A 7,330-nucleotide genomic window follows, 5' to 3' on the forward strand; every position below is an offset into this window, starting at 1 on the left:
TTTTTGATGGTTTTCCAATCTGATCCGGAAGCCTGACACCCCAGACACTGTAAGACCCATCTTCTCAACACATGAGTGTGTTATGACACATATTTGGGCTCCACCATCCACATAACCTTGTCCCAGATTCTTTATTTTGTGCCACACATCTACTATTGGGCAAATGTCTGGTAGCTCGTCCATTGCCAACACCTTCACTGAACCTCTCTCTGGCTCTTTCTCCATTGGGTTAACCATCCTCTTCCACTGTTGCTTTAGCTTAGGCACCATTTCTATAAGCTGCCCAAAAGTAACATCTGCCTTCCTGCTTGTCAGATCCTCCTTCAAATCATAGCTTAATTGCCCATTCCCTAGTGGAAAATCTGAAACATGAAACTTGTAACGAGCCCTTCTTTTCCTCTTGGCCTTGACATCCTCGCCTTCATGGCTCTTTCCCTTCTTCTTACTAGGACCTGGGGCACTTCTTCCTTCCTTGTCCTCTGTGGTCCTCTTCCCAATAGGCATCACTAATGTATCCTCTAGCTTTGATGCCTTCTCCAAGGTAACTACACTGATCACTTTTGTCTTTCCCTTTTCCTCCTGGGTTAATCCACTAGTTCCTTCTTCTCCCTTGATTTCGATGCCATAATCATTTGACCTAGTTAGCACCTGTCTTGGAAATGGATACATGTCTCCCCCCATCCTAGGTGGCTTATCACATTGCGGGCTGATGTGGCCCAACTCTCCGCAATTATAACTTGTGGGCGTCTGCCTCCAGAACCTGCCATTGCTTTGTCCAACACCATTCTTGGGTCTTTCTTCACCTCCTGGCTGATTTGCAAACCTCCCTCGACCTCGGTTATTTCCCACTTGACCTAGCATTTTTAGGCCAAGATTCTTCATCAAATCTACCACTTGCCTCATGTCTTGCCTTAGCCCATCATCTTGCACTGCTGTAGTGACAACTGCTGGGATAACTTGAGGAGTAATAGGAACCACTGGTTCATGATGAACCGCTGGCATGCGACCTTGTAAAGAGTCCATAGGCTGAAATTCAGACCTCATGGGCAAAAACTCCACCCCTAACTGGCTCATTTTCCTCAGCTTCCACTCTTTGTTCCTTGCTACCTCCAATGCATCTTCATATGTCCTAGGCTTCTTTAGCTCCACTCTCCAACGTATATTCTCCCAAAGACCAGCCAAGAACCTGTCCTTTTTCATCATGTCAGGCGGGGGTACTTGTGGTGCTAAGGCCTTGCACATCCGCTCCCATGCCAATGAGAACTTACGTATGTACGCATCTACTGGCTCACCTTCCTTCTGCACCAAACCTTGTACTTCTTGCCACACTTTGTCAGGATCTTCTATCTTTACAAACTCCACTTCCAATTCATGCCTTAGATTGTCCAACTCAATCTCACGGGTGGATCAGCCACACGCAACTCCTCTTCAAATGCTTTGGACCAAAATCGTGCATCACTCTTCAAACAAATTTGGAGAAGGCGTAACATCTGCGCAGGGTCATGAATCTGGTTGCTAATGCAGGCAACCTCCATCTTTTCCAAAAAGTCTTCCACATCTTCATCACTTCTTCCATGAAACTCCGGATAAGAGAAATCCATGGCTACCCAAATTACGATGCTTTGAGAACCCCTTTGAACATACGTTCAAAAACCCAAAAGTTTTCACTACCCAATCCCCAAAAACTTCAATGGAGCTCAACTTTAGATAAGGACAAACACATGCACATCAAATGAGTTTTCATAGTTAATCATCGGAATAACAACAGGCAAAGGGCATTCCAGTATCTCTCTTAATCTTCTTGGCCCGAACATAAAGACTATGCGCTGCTGGAAAAAAATCTTCCTCGACACATGAACATTTATCAGGATTCTCTGAGTTAAATGAAAAGGAGTGAATTGAGGGCCATTTTGATCATCTATTAAAGCCAACCATGCAGCTCCCAAGAAGGCACACCTGTCTTATCCTCTGATTTTGCCAAAATTTCAGCAGCATAACAGCATAAATGGCTCAAAAGACCAAAAAACCAGCCATTATAACTTGGAAAAATTTTGACAGAGTTTCCCCAGAAGTAGAGCAGTGAGAACCCAACATATAGACTGTATATGTATGCATAAACTGCCAACAATAGAACCCGAGCATCAAATAGGAATCACTAGTACATAGCCTATGGTGAGGTCACGAAAAGGGTACTCCAGCTACTTGTATCATCGAAAGGATCTCCACATTTGAGAATCCCCCAGCTCAATAAAACCTCACGCTATCGACCCTCACACGAAGGCTAATGCAAATCGCGTATAGTCAAGTCTTAGAAATGGCTATCTTCCAGACCAAGTCTCAGAAATGGCTAGGACTGCCAAATAAAACCAAATATGGCTCCACAAAGGTGTACAATTGGCAGTTTCCACAAGTAACGTACAATACCAACAAACAATGCGCTCAAGCAGGCGCCCAATGATGCATACCCACGGCAACTGCAAGTGACTTCACTGCTAGTATACCACTGTACTCCAGCTACCTGTACCTGTCCCTGTCCCTGTAACCTGAAGTCTGCAACCTGTAATCCCGAATCTCGAAGCTTGAAGCTAGAAGCAGAAGGTACTCGAAGAAGATCCTCCGTGGGGGCGCCAAAAGAATGTGAGCGGGATGGAAACACACAGAACACCTCTATAACAACCCGACAACACTCTTGGAAAGATACTCATACACACTATGGGGCACCACTCGGCTTACACAACCCACATGGCCGAGACAGGGAACACACTGATGGAGTGAGAGGAGAGAGACTACCCTTTTACCCACTCCACATAGAGAGACAATCACACACACCCACCCAAAAAACTCAGCTTAAAAGAGGAGAATTTATGAGGTTTAGATACAATTGAGCTTGGGCCAACACCAATGGGGCAAATAGCTCACACAATATGGGTAAAATATGCCAGATACAATCACAAACTAGAACAGAAGCTTCGCTCATAGGAGAAACTTACACAACAAAAATAGCAGAAAAAGAGTGTGGAATTTGGCAAAATGGACAGTGCCATCGCGTCCGGAACGGCCCAAAACCCCAGTCTACAATGTCAAAGCGCTCAAATCCGACCTCGGATGAGCAGTTTATGGCCAAAACAGGCTCCAAAAACCCCAAAAACACACCTGCGACTGTTCCTCCTCTCTTCTCCACGTTTTTTCTGGTCTTCTCTCTTTTTTTTCAGTTCCCACACTTAGCTTTATTACTTGGGCACCCTTGGCCTTTTAGATGACCTCAAACGGACCCCGAACAGGCCAAAAACTGACCTCGCAGTGCATAGTTGTCACCTTTTTGCATCATCCGCACACCTGGCACTCAACTTTTGCCAATAATGCATCCCGCCACCACGTGAAGTGGACCCAAAAATTCGTTCTCATGATGACCTTTATTCATAATTATCACAAGAAAACATCCACGTTGTGCCCGTAGTTCTCCACGTGCAAGTATTGACCCCATTCGACCTCCTGACGCCACTGAATGTCATCTGACGCACCTGCTTACCTCATGTCGTCGGCCCGCCGATAGCTTCCTCGAGAAGTTTTACGTACTACATACTCCTTCTTATTATAGAAAAAATACACTGGTACTAGTAATAGTGAAAATCGATGCACTATGTACATCTTGTCCTACCTGTACACATGTGGGCCCCACGTAACCACCTCGCTATGGAAAATGGGCAATCCTTTATTTGATGCACCATGCATGTGTATGTACATATGCACAATCCTTTGCTCCAAAAAACTGCTAACAACGTAACATGGCTTATCATGTAATGTGTGATGTTATTTTCATCCCAAGAAAGGGTGAAGACCTTGGTAAAATCCACCAAGGCTTCTTGAAATGATTGGCGTTGTTCTTCTGTTGTGCTGTTAAGGCCCATAAGCTTGACCATTTTATCAAAATGTGCCCAAACTTGCTTGCGCTTGTTTGCAAGCTTGCCATTTGAATCATTGTCAGTAGTATCTTTGCATAACTCCTTCCGAAGCTCCCAAAGGGTTACCTACCTGCTGGTTGGAGCTGTTTTGAGCAACATATTGACGTGGCTTTCCTTGGGAAACTTTCTTCAAAAAGTGTATGTATTTTTGTCCACTCATTGATACTTGTTGAGCAATTTCATGGGCCTCCCATGTGTTCTTTGCAGCAACGATAGACACATTTCCACCGTGACAGCCAATGGAATTTAAGAGTGCCTCCACTCTTTCGATCACTTCCTGGGACTTTTCCAACGGTTTCATTGTGAAATCATAGTCAATGTGGAGCTTCAATAGCCTATCAAAAATGCACATGAATGCATGTAATGTACAAAAATGAACATTCGATAGAGGAAATGGAAAGATTAGATTCCAAGCGTAGTCCTTTTGAGCACGGTCTGGGGCATTGAGCATGGGACATCTCAGAATAGATGCTTCTCATTCTCTACCTTCCTCTTTGACATCACGACAATCCAACCCTTGTTCTCCATGCCCTTGTCATGGAAGCATGGAACCGAACTTTGTAGTGCTCTTGTGTGATAAAAATATGCCAAGCGTGCGTAGCACTTGAATTTTAGCACAAGGTAAAGAGGTTAAGGATGGGGCTATGTTAAAGGTTGAGAGGGGTACCAAACGCGTTTCGCTCCGTGAGGAGCTCATCAGTGGTAGGAGGTGGTAGTAGGTTTTAAAAGGAGTTCAAAAGAGGGAGGGGGAGTTTATACAGGAGGTGGGTTGGGGAATGACAAGAGGGGAGGGAGGGGGGCGGAGGGGAGTTTGTTTGGGAAATTGTGTCTAAAGGGGTTTGTGATTTTGAATATTTGTAGAGAGGTTAAGGGGAAGGTGGTGAGGGTAGAGGCTAGTATTAAGGAAGAGGTTTCCCCCAAAAAAAAGGGGAACCCGGGGGGGGGTGTGTGTGTGTGTTCTAGGAAGGTTTATCAAGGGGTATAAAGGGGAAGGGGAGGTTAGTAAAAGGTAGCCTGGTTTTAAACGGTTTGAGGGTAAAAACTTCAAGAGTAAAATTTTTTTGAGGGAAACTTTTTTTATCGTTATTCTTAAAGGCAACCTGGTTTGAGTGTATTGCAACTAGAGCTAGTGAGAGAATGTATTGTAACTAAAGCAAGTGAGATAGGGGGAGACCGCTTAGTTGAAGGCAGCGTGGTTTTTAAAGGGTTCAAGTGTATTGCAACTAGAGTGAAGGAGAGAGAGGGAGAAACTGCGAGGGTGGGGATGGATGGGGGTTTGAGTGAGAGAGAGAGAGAGAGAGAGAGAGAGAGAGAGAGAGAGAGAGAGAGAGAGCGAGAGAGAGAGAGAGAGGTGGGACAATATTACCATAACAAATGTTTGGGCAGAAGAAATTTATAGTGGAATGCAGTTAGGTGGTAAAGATTTCAACATCAAGAGAGGGTTAGGGGTTTTCTTACATCAACAAGTTATGGCAAAAAACTTTTAATGGTAAAGAGTAAAGGGTATTTGGTGGTATGGAGGTTTTCTTTACATTGTGAGATCAATGCAAAGAAGGGAGTACAATGAACCGAGGTATGTCAAGGTACCTTGTCAGAGGAGGCTCAAAAAAACCTTAAGGGAAAAAGGATAACCCCTGCAAAGGAGCCTTTGGAAGAAGAGGTTTCTTAGGCTTGAGAAGCCCTTTGAGGTGCTCTCTCTAATGATATAACGTCTGAGTTCTGCTTTAATAAAAGCCACCTTCTGGTGGAGAGGATGCCAAGAGATCCAAGGTATGTATTGGTAAGAGTTTAATGGCTTTTGGTGGCAGTTAGAATCTAGAATGCCACATTGGCTAAATCGATGTCCTTTATGAAAATGGACATCCAGGATAGTGGCTTCGAAGGTGGAGATGACATGGGTGATCACTATATGCCTTTGTAGAGGGGCGGCATAGGAGTCTAGCGTTTTGGATAGTGTGCTAAGCGTGCCTGTCCAGATTCCAAACGTATCATCTATGAATCTTTTATAATAAGCCAGGTTGGGGTTGTGGATAAGAGGGGGGTGGTTTTCTAAGTGACAGAGAAATAGGCAAGCATAAACCACTGCAAAGTTTGACCCCATAGCAGTGCCTTTTATTTGTTTCCACACTTTATCTTTGAAACAAAGATAATGATGTGAGAGGATTAGGGTGGCAAGTGAGATAATGAACTCTGTTTTTGGATTATCAAAATGGTTAGCGATAGAACTCCTAAGGGCTAGAAGACCTTGGGATATGGGGATGCTAGGGTAGAGAGAGGTCACGTCAAATGTGAAAAGGAGACTGTGTGGAGGGAAGGGTTTTTCTTGGAGATCTATGATGAGGGATAATGAGTCTTTGAGGTGTTGTTTTTATGTAAGGAGGATAGGGTAAAGTTGGTAGTGTAGCCATTTGGAGGCATTTTCTAACATGTATCCTTGATAGGAGCAAATAGGGCAGGCTACGAGAGAAGGTTTATGAATCTTAGGAAGGAACTGGATAGTACAAGGTTTGAAGGGTTTGGAAATTGGTGCAAGAATAAAGGTAGAGTAAGGAGAGTGTATTTGATGGTGATGGAGTAGAGTAAGGAGGCGACGTAGTTGTGTGGTGGTATGGTGATAGGATGACAAGTGGATTGGTCATTGAGTTGCCTAAGGGCCTCCTGGTCATACCACTCTCTAGAGAGGATGGTGAGGCCTAGGTTTTTATCGGCCGGTTTAATGATTATGGAGGAGTCCTTAGAAAGGGTTTTAAGTGCTTGTTTGACAAAATTTGGAAATTTAGAGCGTGAAGCGTTATGCCCTGAAAGTGTACAAATTAGATTTAGGTGGTTTTGAAGTGTGATGTTTTCTAACTGAGGGTTCAGGGAGGGGGGCATCCAAGAGGGGTTAGGGGATTTGAAATGGGAAGGTGGGTTGGAAGGTGAATTATGAAAGAACATTTTGAGTTGAAGGCTCATAGCCAAGGCTTCGTGGGCTTGGAGGATGAGCTTGGGTGGGGGGTTGGAGGGTGGGGGGATGTATTTGAGCCCTAAGTCTAAGCATTTACTTTCATTGAAAGAGAGGGGACGAGTGGTTAGGTTATGTACAAAATTAGAGGTAGGGTTAGTAACAAGTGAGTGTGAGGGAAGCTTACCAAAGAGCATGAGTTGGTAAGCATGTAGATTAGTGAGGGGAAGCCAAAATTTTTTCCTAATTCTTCTTCTTCTCTTCATATACTCATGGATAGGGGTGGGGGGGATTTGTGTGGAAGATGGTAAGGAAGAGAGGGAGAAACCAATCCAAAGGTTCAGGAGGAGGGGCGGCTTGCTAAAAAGCAAGTGAATCCAAGACAATGGATGTGAAGGCCCTAATCCCTCCTCCCTCTCCCTTT

The sequence above is a fragment of the Adiantum capillus-veneris genome, chromosome 21 (genome assembly GCF_014529385.1).
Source record: "Adiantum capillus-veneris isolate H3 chromosome 21, ASM1452938v2, whole genome shotgun sequence".
In the NCBI taxonomy this organism is placed as follows: Eukaryota; Viridiplantae; Streptophyta; class Polypodiopsida; order Polypodiales; family Pteridaceae; genus Adiantum; species Adiantum capillus-veneris.